The sequence below is a fragment of the Coregonus lavaretus genome (genome assembly GCF_964263955.1).
Source record: "Coregonus lavaretus genome assembly, contig: HAP1_SCAFFOLD_623, whole genome shotgun sequence".
Taxonomy (NCBI): domain Eukaryota; kingdom Metazoa; phylum Chordata; class Actinopteri; order Salmoniformes; family Salmonidae; genus Coregonus; species Coregonus lavaretus.
The window spans coordinates 125,001-142,170 of record NW_028157212.1 but is presented as its reverse complement, the minus strand read 5'-3'; the positions used below and the strand labels follow the sequence as shown (position 1 = coordinate 142,170).

The 17,170-nt window shown below is 43.6% G+C and overlaps 1 protein-coding gene across 1 annotated transcript in view; it reads left to right on the top strand.

Moving 5' to 3' along the window:
* Window positions 1-1,937: 1,937 nt before the first annotated feature.
* The window catches only part of LOC311125682 (uncharacterized protein), a 27,544-nt gene continuing 12,311 nt past the window's right edge, over window positions 1,938-17,170 (top strand). The window contains exon 1 of the mRNA XM_084199711.1: window positions 1,938-2,536. The gene's annotated coding sequence lies outside the window, so the exon portion shown is untranslated. The remainder of the gene's footprint in view (window positions 2,537-17,170) is intronic.

Genomic DNA, 17,170 nt, shown 5'->3' with positions numbered 1-17,170 from the left:
TTCACCACCTGTGTGGAAACACATACTCTCTCACACACACATCCACATCCACACACCACCAGTACATCCACCACCTAAACTAATCCTTAGTGGCTGTTGTTAACCCTGTTTGTCAGTACAGTTAGAGTAGACTGTATCATGCCTTCAAAGGCCAAGATGTATGAAAGTCCTATGGTTTTCTCTATTGGGATAAAAACTACAACTTGGGTGTAGCAGGTGCACACTGACAAAAAAAAAAGTGGATGAACACATAATCGATTTACAGGTAGGCCTGAATTCAGATGTGTGTGTTTTTGTTTGTTTGTAAAAAATAATAATATCCCCTGTAGATTATCAGTAGCATGGTTTCCATCCAATTGGCGACAGATTTTCATGCAAATATTCTAAAATCTAATAAAGAAAATATGCACATTTTCCCACCAGTTGATTCCACCGAATGGATTTGTTGGGGACTTCAGTGCGCGATGACATAGTGCACACAAAATGTAGACCTACTTTTTCGCTTAAGTTTCCATGTACCGAATAAAAATCTTAAGTTCAATGTGTTTCCGTCTCATTTACAACTCTGCGAATAGTTTTGTCACAAAAACTGTTGAGTTGAACAGCAAATGTGCCTTCTCTGGTGTTGGCAGGTGCACTCTAGCCTACAGCTTGCAGATACAGTGTGCGTGGGCTGTGCAGGTAGACTAGTCTATATGATGAGGTTTTTATGGATAAGAGCGAGAATATTTGTATTTGTCAAACGGCGGTCAAGCATCGATCATCATGTCACCAGCATCAGACCCTCAATATTTATTGGAAAGGAGCATCAATAACACCTTGCACTTTCACCACCCTGTGAAATTCATCATAGCCTAATTTATTTTTATTTTTATTTCACCTTTATTTAACCAGGTAAGCCAGTTGAGAACAAGTTCTCATTTACAACTGCGACCTGGCCAAGATAAAGCAAAGCAGTGCGATAAAAACAACAACACAGAGTTACATATGGGGTAAAAAAAACATAAAGTCAAAAAATACAACAGAAAATATATACAGTGATATTTACAGTGTGTGCAAATGTAGCAAGTTGTGGAGGTAAGGCAATAAATAGGCTATAGTGCAAAATAATTACAATTAGTATTAACACTGGAATGCTAGATGTGCAAGAGATGATGTGCAAATAGAGATACTGGGGTGCAAAAGAGCAAAATAAATAACAATATAGGGATGAGGTAGTTGGGTGGGCTAATTTCAGATGGGCTGTGTACAGGTGCAGTGATCGGTAAGGTGCTCTGACAACTGATGCTTAAAACTGCATGTTTTCCTGAGAAATAGTGTGAGGACCACATCATAATAACACGCCATTTAGCAGACGCTTTTATCCAAAGCGACTTACAGTCATGCGTGCATACATTTTCATGTATAGTGGTCCCGGGGATCGAACACACTACCCTGGCGTTACAAGCGCCATGCACTACCAATTGAGCTACAGAGGACCATATCATCGCGTGACTCCCAAGTTTACTTCGATATGACGTGATTGTATCAATATTTGCACATAAAGGCGTTTCCACCAACATTTATCACATCAGTAATTTTACCAACACAAAAAGATCCCACCATGTCGAATGAACAAATTATCTGTCGGCATTTATAAAATTGTAATGAAAGTACCTGTTTCCATCACAGCTGTCATGATTTTTTTTTTGACGTTATGACTTTACTCGCATAGAAACTGTGGATGGAAACGTGGTTAGTGACGAGCATCGTATCAAAACAGTTGAACGGGTGTATTCATTAAGTTTTGCAACGGAAACCGTTTACATTTTATGAACCAAACGTAAGCAAACAAAGCAAACATACTGAAACAGGGAGGGACCTACCTGCATTTGCCCAATAGAAACTCTCGTTTTTGTTGCAAAACGTTTTCTGTTTGAAGTAAACGTTTCTGTTTTGCAACAGAGTCGGCGTAATGAATATACCCCTGGTTTAGTGACAAGTGAAAGGAAGTCATATCTAAAGAGGCACTATAGCTCACGTTTTATGATTAATCTAAGGCTATTATAGTATTACTAATACTATCCAAATAGAATATTATCAAAACGTAGTCTATGTCATCCAGCCCTGATTCCACACCCTTTTTCATAAACGGAGCACCAGCGGTTAAAACAAGTGAGAGGGCGAGTATTTAGAAGTTTTGTGATCCGGGCGAAGTCACATGATCGCTCATTAAGGCCATGCAAACTAGGCAGCCCAAGTTCAGGCCCTGCTTAGGCTAACATCAGACATTCAAATAGCCGTGCTTTTCCAGAGACATGGGACAAGGCAGTCACGGGGGACTTTTCCTTCGCAGCGACAGACGGCAACAAACACTACAAAGAAAGGCGCTATCATTGTCAAATATGAACAGAAGCTATGTTTCTTTTCGGATGGTTTGAAGTTTTTTTCTTTCGTTGCTTTGCGGAGGACATGTGTTATAAATGAAAACGGAAGTTATCAGTGAATTGTTGATACCTACGGCGAACGGGTGCCACACCTTCATTTAGCGCAACAGGTAAAGTATCTCTACCTCCGCTCTACTTCTTAACAGATAATCAGAGAAGCCTGCCAAGTAGTGTAAGAATACACAAATACGTTATTACACGTTTATAAAGTCACATATTGACAACAACAACTGTAGAGAGTTTTAGTTATTATGACAGGCATATTACTATTAATATGGCTTTTATTTATAAATACGCACAAAGCAGGTTTGCACATCTGTTGCGGTCGAGTCGGTCATAGGCTTCCCATTCCACTTCCATGATTAAACGTAAATCTTTGAAAAAAATACTTCCGTGAATACAATTTGTAAAAATAAACTTTGGAAAGTGAGTTATTAAAAATAAAATGAGTTTTGTTTTAGTAAGTACCGCGCTAAAGCAAGAGATTAAGGGATGTCACAGAATGAAGAATTGAGCATGTATATAATTAAGGCTATTGGTACAAACTAAACAAGTTTGTGTGTGTGTGTGTGTGTGTGTTTGTGTCTACAGATTGAACGTCATTAACTACTGCATAATGTTAATACTGTTGAATGCCATTCCGTTAGAGACTGGAAAGACAGAGTAGATGGTTGTGTGACATATGGTAAGACTATATCAGATGTAAATATGCAGAGCTCAACCCCAAAAACAATTGGTGAATGGACAGGTATTCTTTCATGTTGGCAATGGCAGTTAATTAAATTAATAAGTTAATAACAGTAATAACGGTTGGCTCTATTCACTACCTAGGGGGTGGGAGGCTCTAAACACAGTTAAAAGCTGTTTGCTTGGCCTTAGGCAAAGTTTGTACTTTCCAATGTGCCTGATGCCTCTTATGTGAACTTAATATCTATCAGCTGTTGCAGGTCTCATCAATTTGGTAAACTGAGCTTTTTTGTGCATGGATCGTTCTGTAGGCTAGGCCTACACCAGCATTGTGTTTTTCAAAGCTAACAAATGAAAGGCTGCTGAACACATACAACTTCCTGGAGAGGTACTCTCCTGCCTGTAGGTTTTAATTCCAACCTTGTTCCTGCAGAGCTACCGTCCTGTAGGTTTTCACTCCAACCCTGTTCCTGGAGAGCTACCCTCCTGTAGGTTTTAACTCCAACCCTGTTCCTGGGGAGCTACCCTCCTGTAGGTTTTAACTCCAACCCTGTTCCTGGGGAGCTACCCTCCTGTAGGTTTTAACTCCAACCCTGTTCCTAGGGAGCTACCCTCCTGTAGGTTTTAACTCCAACCCTGTTCCTGGGGAGCTACCCTCCTGTAGGTTTTAACTCCAACCCTGTTCCTGGGGAGCTACCCTCCTGTAGGTTTTAACTCCAACCCTGTTCCTGGGGAGCTACCCTCCTGTAGGTTTTAACTCCAACCCTGTTCCTGGGGAGCTACCCTCCTGTAGGTTTTCACTCCAACCCTGTTCCTGGAGAGCTACCCTCCTGTAGGTTTTAACTCCAACCCTGTTCCTGGGGAGCTACCCTCCTGTAGGTTTTAAATCCAACCCTGTTCCTGGAGAGCTACCCTCCTGTAGGTTTTAACTCCAACCCTGTTCCTGGAGAGCTACCGTCCTGTAGGTTTTAACTCAAACCCTGTTCCTGGAGAGCTACCCTCCTGTAGGTTTTAACTCCAACCCTGTTCCTGGAGAGCTACCCTCCTGTAGGTTTTAACTCCAACCCTGTTCCTGGAGAGCTACCCTCCTGTAGGTTTTAACTCCAACCCTGTTCCTGGGGAGCTACCGTCCTGTAGGTTTTAACTCCAACCCTGTTCCTGGGGAGCTACCGTCCTGTAGGTTTTAACTCCAACCCTGTTCCTGGGGAGCTACCGTCCTGTAGGTTTTAACTCCAACCCTCCAGTTGTAACTAATTATTAGAATCAGCTGCGCTAGATTAGGGTTGGAGCTAAATTTTACAGCATGGTAGCTCTCCGAGAACAGGGTTGGAGAGCCCTGCTAAAGAGTAACTTCCTGCTCCCTTTGGGTCAGTCCTGAGACCAACAGCAGGTTTGTTGGCGATGTGAGGGTAGTGGGGTGATAAGGTGATGTAGGGGTAGTGGGGTGATAAGGTGATGTAGGGGGTAGTGGGGTGATAAGGAGATGTAGAGGTAGTGGGTGATAAGGAGATGTAGAGGTAGTGGGTGATAAGGTGATGTAGGGGGTAGTGGGGTGATAAGGTGATGTAGGGGTATTGGGGTGATAAGGTGATGTAGGGGGTAGTGGGGTGATAAGGTGATTTAGGGGTAGTGGGGTGATAAGGTGATGTAGGGGGTAGTGGGGTGATAAGGTGATGTAGGGGTAGTGGGGTGATAAGGTGATGTAGGGGGTAGTTGGGTGATAAGGTGATGTAGAGGTAGTGGGGTGATAAGGTGATGTAGGGGGTAGTGGGGTGATAAGGTGATGTAGAGGTAGTGGGGTGATAAGATGATGTAGGGGGTAGTGGGGTGATAAGGTGATGTAGGGGGTAGTGGGATGATAAGGTGATGTAGGGGTAGTGGGGTGATAAGGTGATGTAGGGGGTAGTGGGGTGATACGGTGATTTAGGGGTAGTGGGGTGATAAGGTGATGTAGGGGGTAGTGGGGTGATAAGGTGATGTAGAGGTAGTGGGGTGATAAGGTGATGTAGGGGGTAGTGGGGTGATAAGGTGATGTAGGGGTAGTGGGGTGATAAGGTGATGTAGAGGTAGTGGGGTGATAAGGTGATGTAGAGGTAATGGGGTGATAAGGTGATGTAGGGGGTAGTGGGGTGATAAGGTGATGTAGGGGTAGTGGGGTGATAAGGTGATGTAGGGGGTAGTGGGGTGATAAGGTGATGTAGAGGTAGTGGGGTGATAAGGTGATGTAGAGGTAGTGGGGTGATAAGGTATGTAGGGGTAGTGGGGTGATAAGGTGATGTAGGGGTAGTGGGGTGATAAGGTGATGTAGGGGTAGTGGGGTGATAAGGTGTTGTAGGGGTAGTGGGGTGATAAGGTGATGTAGAGGTAGTGGGGTGATAAGGTAATGTAGGGGTAGTGGGGTGATAAGGTTATGTAGGGGGTAGTGGGGTGATAAGGTTATGTAGGGGGTAGTGGGGTGATAAGGTGATAAGGTGATGTAGGGGTAGTGGGGTGATAAGGTGATGTATGGGTAGTGGGGTGATAAGGTGATGTAGGGGATAGTGAGGTGATAAGGTGATGTAGGGGTAGTGGGGTGATAAGGTGATGTAGAGGTAGTGGGGTGATAAGGTGATGTAGAGGTAGCGGGGTGATAAGGTGATGTAGGGGTAGTGGGTGATAAGGTGATGTAGAGGTAGTGGGGTGATAAGGTAATGTAGGGGTAGTGGGGTGATAAGTTGATGTAGGGGTAGTGGGGTGATAAGGTGATGTAGGGTAGTGGGGTGATAAGGTTATAAGGTGATTTAGGGTTAGTGGGGTGATAAGGTGATGTAGGGGGTAGTGGGGTGATAAGGTGATGTAGGGGGTAGTTGGGTGATAAGGTGATGTAGAGGTAGTGGGGTGATAAGGTGATGTAGGGGGTAGTGGGGTGATAAGGTGATGTAGAGGTAGTGGGGTGATAAGGTGATGTAGGGGGTAGTGGGGTGATAAGGTGATGTAGGGGGTAATGGGATGATAAGGTGATGTAGGGGTAGTGGGGTGATAAGGTGATGTAGGGGGTAGTGGGGTGATACGGTGATTTAGGGGTAGTGGGGTGATAAGGTGATGTAGGGGGTAGTGGGGTGATAAGGTGATGTAGGGGGTAGTGGGGTGATAAGGTGATGTAGAGGTAGTGGGGTGATAAGGTGATGTAGGAGGTAGTGGGGTGATAAGGTGATGTAGAGGTAGTGGGGTGATAAGGTGATGTAGGGGGTAGTGGGGTGATAAGGTGATGTAGGGGTAGTGGGGTGATAAGGTGATGTAGAGGTAGTGGGGTGATAAGGTGATGTAGGGGTAGTGGGGTGATAAGGTGATGTAGGGGGTAGTGGGGTGATAAGGTGATGTAGAGGTAGTGGGGTGATAAGGTGATGTAGAGGTAGTGGGGTGATAAGGTAATGTAGGGGTAGTGGGGTGATAAGGTGATGTAGGGGTAGTGGGGTGATAAGGTGATGTAGAGGTAGTGGGGTGATAAGGTGTTGTAGGGGTAGTGGGGTGATAAGGTGATGTAGAGGTAGTGGGGTGATAAGGTAATGTAGGGGTAGTGGGGTGATAAGGTGATTTAGGGGTAGTGGGGTGATAAGGTTATGTAGGGGGTAGTGGGGTGATAAGGTGATAAGGTGATGTAGGGGTAGTGGGGTGATAAGGTGATGTATGGGTAGTGGGGTGATAAGGTGATAAGGTGATGTAGGGGATAGTGAGGTGATAAGGTGATGTAGGGGTAGTGGGGTGATAAGGTGATGTAGAGGTAGTGGGGTGATAAGGTGATGTAGAGGTAGCGGGGTGATAAGGTGATGTAGGGGTAGTGGGGTGATAAGGTGATGTAGAGGTAGTGGGGTGATAAGGTAATGTAGGGGTAGTGGGGTGATAAGGTGATGTAGGGGTAGTGGGGTGATAAGGTGATGTAGGTAGTGGGGTGATAAGGTTATAAGGTGATTTAGGGTTAGTGGGGTGATAAGGTGATGTAGGGGTAGTGGGGTGATAAGGTGATGTGGGGGTAGTGGGGGTGATAAGCTGATGTAGGGGTAGTGGGGTGATAAGGTGATGATACGTAAAGTATGATACTGTGCACTAGAGGTGATAAAATAGTAAAGGTACCATAGTAAAGTATGAAAGGTGATAAATAGTAAGTATGATAAGGTGATAAAATAGTTCAAGTATGAAGGTGCTAAATGTAACCGTCTGATAACAGGGCTAAGAGTCAAAGTGTGATAAGGTGATAAGGTGATGTAGGGGGTAGTGGGGTTGGGTGATAAGAAACATTCATGAGAGGAGGGAGAGAGGTTTATTTTTAGCTAATGCCCAAGGCAGATTAAAAGGGATGTTTGGGGAATACAAAACCCACACGTACACACACACACGTACACACACAGTTTAAATGACATCACCGCCCAATTTCCGCCATTGTGATTTTGTTTTGCATGATGTTGGCCGTTGGTGACATTTCAGTGACAAGTGAGCTTCACAGTCTGTGTCAGTGGCAAACAGATTACATCATGTTTGAAGAGAGGAAAACATAACACAGCTTTTTACAGGACAAAAATCATTGTGTAGACCAAGTTCAGTATCCTGGAAGTCAAATACTGATGGGTGAGGCTGTTTTGTGTGGTGTGTGGTGTGTAGTTGCTATGGTATTTTAGTCATCATGGCGTATCACCATGACTACAGGCACAGTGGTAACCCAACGGGTCTTGCCTGGCTTATTCAAATGACACAGTACTTTTAATGCTGTGTCATGGGTGTGTTTTATGGCTCACGTGTTGCTGTGAAAAAAATCTGTAGGCTGATTACTTTTGGACTGAGGCGTTATATCTGTGATACGTATTACGATGGCATCACAATCTACTAAACTGAGTTGACTTGATGCTGTAATAATATCATCATCTTCCTTTTGAAGTGCTTTGGTTACGACAGTTGAGACACATCTACGCAAAGCTTGTTGCAAATTATTTCCTGGTGTCGCTAGTATAAGCTTGGTAAGATCTCCGACACGTCTAACTGCCAAAAGGAGAAGCAGAAGAGTGAGGTGATGAGGTGAGAGGCGAGACATGGAGGGACAGAGGAGAGGAGATGAGAGGAGAGGAGATACAGGGAGGGACAGAGGAGAGGAGGTTAGAGGAGAGACAGGGAGGGACAGAGGAGATGAGAGGAGAGGAGAGACAGGGAGGGACAGAGGAGAGGAGATGAGGTGAGAGGAGAGACAGGGAGGGACAGAGGATAGGAGATGAGGTGAGAGGAGAGACAGGGAGGGACAGAGGAGAGGAGGTTAGAGGAGATACAGGGGGGGACAGAGGAGAGGAGATGAGAGGAGATACAGGGAGGGACAGAGGAGAGGAGATGAGAGGAGAGACAGGGGGGGACAGAGGAGAGGAGATGAGGTGAGAGGAGAGGAGAGACAGGGAGGGACAGAGGAGAGGAGAGGAGAGGAGAGACAGGGGGGGACAGAGGAGAGGAGATGAGGTTAGAGGAGAGACAGGGAGGGGCAGAGGAGAGGAGATGAGGTGATAGGAGAGGAGAGACAGGGAGGGACAGAGGAGAGGAGATGAGAGGAGAGACAGGGAGGGACAGAGGAGAGGAGATGAGAGGAGAGACAGGGAGGGACAGAGGAGAGGAGATGAGGTGAGAGGAGAGGAGAGACAGGGAGGGGCAGAGGAGAGGAGATGAGGTGAGAGGAGAGGAGAGACAGGGAGGGGCAGAGGAGAGGAGATGAGGTGAGAGGAGAGACAGGGAGGGACAGAGGAGAGGAGATGAGAGGAGAGACAGGGAGGGACAGAGGAGAGGAGATGAGAGGAGAGACAGGGAGGGACAGAGGAGAGGAGATGAGAGGAGAGACATGGAGGGACAGAGGAGAGGAGATGAGAGGAGAGACAGGGAGGGACAGAGGAGAGGAGATGAGAGGAGAGACAGGGAGGGACAGAGGAGAGGAGATGAGAGGAGAGACAGGGAGGGACAGAGGAGAGGAGATGAGGTTAGAGGAGAGACAGGGAGGGGCAGAGGAGAGGAGAGGAGAGGAGAGACAGGGAGGGACAGAGGAGAGGAGATGAGAGGAGATACAGGGAGGGGCAGAGGAGAGGAGATGAGGTGAGAGGAGAGGAGAGACAGGGAGGGAGAGAGGAGATGAGGTTAGAGGAGAGACAGGGAGGGACAGAGGAGAGGAGATGAGGTGAGAGGAGAGACAGGGAGGGACAGAGGAGAGGAGATGAGGTGAGAGGAGATACAGGGAGGGACAGAGGAGAGGAGATGAGGTGAGAGGAGAGGAGAGACAGGGAGGGACAGAGGAGAGGAGATGAGAGGAGAGACAGGGAGGGGCAGAGGAGATGAGGTTAGAGGAGAGACAGTGAGGGGCAGAGGAGAGGAGATGAGGTGAGAGGAGAGACAGGGAGGGACAGAGGAGAGGAGATGAGGTGAGAGGAGAGGAGAGACAGGGAGGGACAGAGGAGAGGAGATGAGGTGAGAGGAGAGACAGGGAGGGGCAGAGGAGAGGAGATGAGGTGAGAGGAGAGACAGGGAGGGGCAGAGGAGAGGAGATGAGGTGAGAGGAGAGACAGGGAGGGACAGAGGAGAGGAGATGAGGTGAGAGGAGAGGAGAGACAGGGAGGGACAGAGGAGAGGAGATGAGGTGAGAAGAGAGGAGAGACAGGGAGGGGCAGAGGAGAGGAGATGAGGTGAGAGGAGAGACAGGGAGGGGCAGAGGAGAGGAGATGAGGTGAGAGGAGATACAGGGAGAGACAGAGGAGATGAGGTGAGAGGAGATACAGGGAGGGACAGAGGAGAGGAGAGGAGGTGAGAGGAGAGGAGAGACAGGGAGGGACAGAGGAGAGGAGATGAGGTGAGAGGAGAGACAGGGAGGGGCAGAGGAGAGGAGATGAGGTGAGAGGAGAGGAGAGACAGGGAGGGACAGAGGAGATGAGGTGAGAGGAGAGATAGGGAGGGGCAGAGGAGAGGAGGGGAGGTGAGAGGATAGGAGAGACAGGGAGGGGCAGAGGAGAGGAGGTGAGAGGAGAGGCAGGGAGGGACAGAGGAGAGGAGATGAGGTGAGAGAAGATACAGGGAGGGACAGAGGAGAGGAGATGAGGTGAGAGGAGATACAGGGAGGGACAGAGGAGATGAAGTTAGAGGAGAGACAGGGAGGGACAGAGGAGAGGAGATGAGGTGAGAGGAGATACAGGGAGGGACAGAGGAGAGGAGAGGAGGTGAGAGGAGAGGAGAGACAGGGAGGGACAGAGGAGAGGAGATGAGGTGAGAGGAGATACAGGGAGGGACAGAGGAGATGAGGTGAGAGGAGAGGAGAGACAGGGAGGGACAGAGGAGAGGAGAGGAGGTTAGAGGAGAGACAGGGAGGGACAGAGGAGAGGAGATGAGGTGAGAGGAGAGACAGGGAGGGACAGAGGAGAGGAGAGGAGGTGAGAGGAGAGAAAGGGAGGGACAGAGGAGATGAGGTTAGAGGAGATACAGGGAGGGACAGAGGATAGGAGAGGAGGTTAGAGGAGATACAGGGAGGGACAGAGGAGAGGAGATGAGGTTAGAGGAGATACAGGGAGGGACAGAGGAGAGGAGAGGAGGTTAGAGGATAGACATAGACAGAAAAACAAAGAGAGGAGAGAAAGAGGTAAGACAAGTTAGTCCACTTCTCCCATCAACACCACCACACCCTCATGTCACCCATATGAACCCCATCTCCCTACTCAGTGTCCACAGCCCCCCAGTTCCCTACTTGGTCGATTGCTTTGATAGCATGTCAAATCTATGTATATAAATTATATGAATGTATAGTTCACCTCTCTGTTTTCTTTTATTCTGTAATAGGGTATATTGTAGTCATGTGTTCAAGGTAATCAAATCAACGTTTATTTAGGATCAAGTGTGTAAGCTACACAATACAAGGAAATGCCTACTAGCAATACAGCTCTCCTCACAAACTGTGCAATGATATTACGCTAAATATATTTGTATTTACATTAGGCTGTAGCCTACTGATAGCTATACCACATAGTCGTAGGCTATAGGCCTACTGCAAATTATTGTTGTTTGTTCCTGTACTGGCCGAACGGCAGACCTATCCTTCAGCTATCCTTCAGCACCACAAGTTGGTTCAACTTTTTTAACATCATTGCACGGTCCTGGCGCTTTCCTTTCAGCACCACGAAGGGGCGCTCCGATCACTTAAAATTACATCTCATCAAGATCTGTCGCCTAATAGTCCTACTCATCAGTTATCATTATTATTATCATTATTATTATTATTATTATTATTACTAATAGAAGATTAGCACTTCTCACAATGGTGCTGGTTTAGTCAGATCAAATCTGAATCAATGTCTGGCAAGATCACATAATGGTTCATTTTCATTTTACGTAACAGAATGGATTATAATAGCATAGCATAGTAGGCATACAATGTTACTGTTACACCAAAAACACCTCCTCATTTCCAATGACATTTTAGGATGGTTAGCCGAAGCTAAATAGTCACATTGTATTTTCTCATGCGCCAAACCTCAACAGAGACACTAGGCAGGATGTATGCTTTGATTGAAAAGCGAATCGTTTCTTAACACCGTCTGTATATAATTCTCACACGAAACAATAATTGAACAAGATCTAAATGCATATTCCCCATGAAACTGATTGAGATCAATCAAATGATTGGCACAGAGATTTCAGTTTGGAAATTTCACCAGTAAAACGTGAAGAAATAATCATTCACGATTGACGGTGATGATGAACCCTATTTTGAAATTAGGGACCCTATGCCTCACTTGGTGTTTGAGGCTATACAAAATATAAAATGTTCTCTATCATAGTGTTCATTATACTGTCATTACACAGGCAATGAAAGGTCATCAAGCTATCCACAAAGTACATAACTACAGTGTGTGTGAGTTTGCTTTGCCTGCAGTATTTCTGTGGGACAGGTTGGTATCTCTAGATAGGTATGAGACGCCACACTCATGTTTCATCTGAAGATCTTAGTTCAATGCTTTTGGTCTGAAACACTGGCTGTTGGCAGGGTTGCAGGCAGTCTAGCGGTTAGAGCGTTGGGCCAGTAACCGAAAGGTCGCTGGTTTGAATACTCGAGCCGTCAAGGTGAAAAATCGATTGATGTGCCCTTGAGCAAGGCACTTAACCCTAATTTGCTCCAGGGGCACTGTACTACTATGGCTGACCCTGTAAAACAACACATTTCACTGCACCTATCTGGTGTATGTGACAATAAAACATATATTATTTCAGGCCATACGTGAAGCCTATATTCAGGAAAGTCAAAAAAATCTTCCCCTTGCCTTTGCCGAAATGGATCTGACTGCCAAAGCGATGGCTTCCCCCCGATTTCATTCCAATCACATTTAGGGAACAATCTGCAGCAATTCAACTTTTATTACCTACTTTTTCAAGATGGAATGTTTCAATTTCCTCCTACGGAAAACAACTAGGAGATGCCTTTTCCAAAGGTGATAGCCCCTCTTATCTCCTCAGATCGGAAGAAACAGTCGCAGGCAATATAAAATGCTATTACCACCGATGAACAATGACCAATATTGGAATCAATGATAGTCGTCTGACACACATATTGAATTCTCGTGCTCACTATGCACCTGGAAGTTCTCCAAGGGAGAGCGATGATTGGTCATTTTGGTGTTGTGGTGCATCTCTGAGCCTGACGTTATTGATGACAAGAGTATTGTATGTGGTGTAATGTTTGATTGACAGTAGTTTCTGTTACTCCTCCCCTCCTCCTTCTGGTCTACCTGGCATACTTTTGTGTGTCACTGTCTGTCTGTCTGTCTGTCTGTCTGTCTGTCTGTCTGTCTGTCTGTCTGTCTGTCTGTTTGTCATTATCGTTAAGGGCCGGGATTCAATCCGATCGCACTTTGTCCGCAGTGCCACGCTTTAAAGGCAATGTTCCCGCGTTTGCGGTAAACGCTGCATAAATCGTCTCAAACAGAAATTACCTTTAATTGGTGCATTGAACAGTTTTTGCTGATAGTATTATTTCCCTTTCGATATCAGACTGTATTACAGTAGTTACCATCTCTGACCATGTCATAATGTCATAGTGTCATAGTGTCATAGTGTTATAGTGTCATAGTGTCATAATGTCATAGTGTCATAGTGTTATAGTGTCATAATGTTATAGCGTCATAGTGTCATAGTGTCATAATGTCATAGTGTCATAGTGTTATAGTGTCATAGTGTCATAGTGTTATAGTGTTATAGTGTTATAGCGTCATAGCGTCATAGTGTCATAATGTCATAGTGTCATAGTGTTATAGTGTCATAGTGTCATAGTGTTATAGTGTCATAGTGTTATAGTGTTATAGTGTTATAGTGTCATAGTGTTATAGTGTCATAGTGTCATAATGTCATAGTGTCATAGTGTTATAGTGTCATAATGTTATAGCGTCATAGTGTCATAGTGTCATAATGTCATAGTGTCATAGTGTTATAGTGTTATAGTGTTATAGTGTCATAGTGTTATAGTGTCATAGTGTTATAGTGTCATAGTGTCATAGTGTCATAGTGTTATAGTGTCATAGTGTCATAGTGTCATAGTGTTATAGTGTCATAGTGTCATAGTGTCATAGTGTCATAGTGTCATAGTGTTATAGTGTTATAGTGTTATAGCGTCATAGTGTCATAGTGTCATAATGTCATAGTGTCATAGTGTCATAATGTCATAGTGTCATAGTGTCATAGTGTTATAGTGTCATAGTGTCATAGTGTTATAATGTCATAATGTTATAGTGTTATAGTGTCATAGTGTCATAGTGTCATAGTGTCATAGTGTCATAGTGTTATAGTGTCATAGTGTCATAGTGTTATTGTGTCATAGTGTTATAGTGTTATAGTGTTATAGTGTCATAGTGTCATAGTGTCATAGTGTCATAGTGTCATAGTGTTATAGTGTTATATATAGTGTTATAGTGTTATAGTGTCATAGTGTCATAGTGTCATAGTGTTATAGTGTCATAGTGTTATAGTGTCATAGTGTTATAATGTTATAGTGTCATAGTGTTATAGTGTCATAGTGTTATAGTGTCATAGTGTCATAGTGTCATAGTGTCATAGTGTCATAGTGTTATAGTGTCATAGTGTCATAATGTCATAGTGTCATAGTGTTATAGTGTCATAGTGTTATAATGTTATAGTGTCATAGTGTTATAGTGTCATAGTGTCATAGTGTCATAGTGTCATAGTGTCATAGTGTCATAGTGTTATAGTGTCATAGTGTCATAATGTCATAGTGTCATAGTGTTATAGTGTCATAGTGTTATAATGTTATAGTGTCATAGTGTTATAGTGTCATAGTGTCATAATGTCATAGTGTCATAGTGTCATAGTGTTATAGTGTCATAGTGTTATAATGTTATAGTGTCATAGTGTTATAGTGTCATAGTGTTATAGTGTCATAGTGTCATAGTGTCATAGTGTCATAGTGTCATAGTGTTATAGTGTCATAGTGTCATAATGTCATAGTGTTATAGTGTCATAGTGTTATAATGTTATAGTGTCATAGTGTTATAGTGTCATAGTGTCATAATGTCATAGTGTCATAGTGTCATAGTGTTATAGTGTCATAGTGTTATAATGTTATAGTGTCATAGTGTTATAGTGTCATAGTGTCATAATGTCATAATGTTATAGTGTCATAGTGTCATAATGTCATAGTGTCATAGTGTTATAGTGTCATAGTGTTATAATGTCATAGTGTCATAGTGTTATAGTGTCATAGTGTTATAGTGTTGTGTCATAGTGTCAGAGTGTTATAGTGTTATTGTGTCATAGTGTCATAGTGTCATAGTGTTATAGTGTCATAGTGTCATAGTGTCATAGTGTTATAGTGTTATTGTGTCATAGTGTCATTGTGTCATAGTGTTATAGTGTTATAGTGTTATAGTGTCATAGTGTTATAGTGTTATTGTGTCATAGTGTCATAGTGTCATAGTGTCATAGTGTCATAGTGTCATAGTGTTATAGTGTCATAGTGTCATAGTGTCATAGTGTTATAGTGTCATAGTGTTATAGTGTTGTGTCATAGTGTCAGAGTGTTATAGTGTTATTGTGTCATAGTGTCATAGTGTCATAGTGTCATAGTGTTATAGTGTCATAGTGTCATAGTGTCATAGTGTTATAGTGTTATTGTGTCATAGTGTCATTGTGTCATAGTGTTATAGTGTTATAGTGTTATAGTGTCATAGTGTTATAGTGTTATTGTGTCATAGTGTCATAGTGTCATAGTGTCATAGTGTCATAGTGTCATAGTGTCATAGTGTTATTGTGTTATAGTGTCATAGTATTATAGTGTCATAGTGTCATAGTGTCATAGTGTCATAGTGTCATAATGTCATATTGTCATAGTGTCATAGTGTTATTGTGTCATAGTGTCATAGTGTTATAGTGTTATTGTGTCATAGTGTCATAGTGTCATAGTGTTATAGTGTCATAGTGTCATAGTGTCATAATGTCATATTGTCATAGTTTATAGTGTTATTGTGTCATAGTGTCATAGTGTTATAGTGTTATTGTGTCATAGTGTCATAGTGTTATAGTGTTATTGTGTCATAGTGTCATAGTGTTATAGTGTCATAGTGTCATAGTGTCATAATGTCATATTGTCATAGTGTTATAGTGTTATTGTGTCATAGTGTCATAGTGTCATAGTGTTATTGTGTCATAGTGTCATAGTGTTATAGTGTCATAGTGTCATAGTGTCATAATGTCATAGTGTCATAGTGTCATAGTGTCATAGTGTTATAGTGTCATAGTGTCATAATGTCATAGTGTCATAGTGTCATAGTGTCATAGTGTCATAGTGTCATAGTGTTATATAGTGTTATATAGTGTTATATAGCTTGCATCACAAAACCAGCTGTACTGTGGCCCTCCAGGTCTGGAGTTGAGTACTATAGCCTAGTTATAGTGAACCTCAGGTAACAGAAGTAACTCAAACCTACTCACAACCAGAGACCTGAAGTTCAAGCAGGTATTTTCTTCTTTCAACAATTAGTGTGTATGCTTGGGTGTGGTCCAGGTCCTATAAATGCTGATACTGTTTGTTTAACAGGACGGTTCAGTGAACTTATTTTTTTTCAAGGGCTCTCTCTTGCTCAGCAGCATCTTAGTTAGCCCATGGCAGACCTGGGTTTAAATACTATTTGAAAACATTCTAAATGCTTTTGCCTGCCTGAACTGCCAGATGGGTTGAGATTTGCACTTTTGGAAGTGTTCTATTGGCACCATTAAGCCTGGCAAGTTCAATCAAGCACAGATATAAATGATTTGAAATGATTTTGAATATTATTTGAACCCAGGTCTGCTTTCTCGCTTATTGGAGCATCTTAGTTAGCCCAAGGCTTAGACCTGACCAACACTAATGTTCTGTTCTGTCATCTCTGCCTCGGTTATCAAAGGCAGACTGTGGAATGTGTGTGTCTCAGCCGACCCAAGGCAGAATGTTCTAGCCTGAAGACTGCTGGTTCTACTGGTGTGACCTGGTGTCACGTTGTCAGTTCTTAGTCGATGGAAACCGTTTTTTTGCCCTGCAAATATCCCCCATCCCTATCTGATTTCAGTAATTTTAGCAATGTGCCTCTGGCGAAACACACCACTGAACATGATAAAGTAATTCAGAACATAATAAATGTTGCTTTTGTGTACATAATTCGCGCAAAGCCTCATGATTATATGTTTATGGTACACCTAAAATGTATTTAATTTGACCTTGGCAGTTCTAGGAGGGTTTAATCACAGAATTGTGTTGTTTATACCCATAGCTAAATCACATGGGGCTAATGGCTCCTTTTCTTCCAAAGCCCAGAGCAAGGTTGTTTATTTTCCTGCACTGACTTCACAGAAAATGGATGTTAAAACTAATTCCTGGTAGAGATTCCCCATACACTCATCTCCAATGTGTTTTCAGAACACTAAATATCCAGGAGACATGCAGAAGGATGATCAAGATAATGCTCCTTCCCGACAACCCAACAGGTGTCATTGAGGGGATTGGCTGAATCTGTGCACTAATGAGCCAATCGAAGCCATTA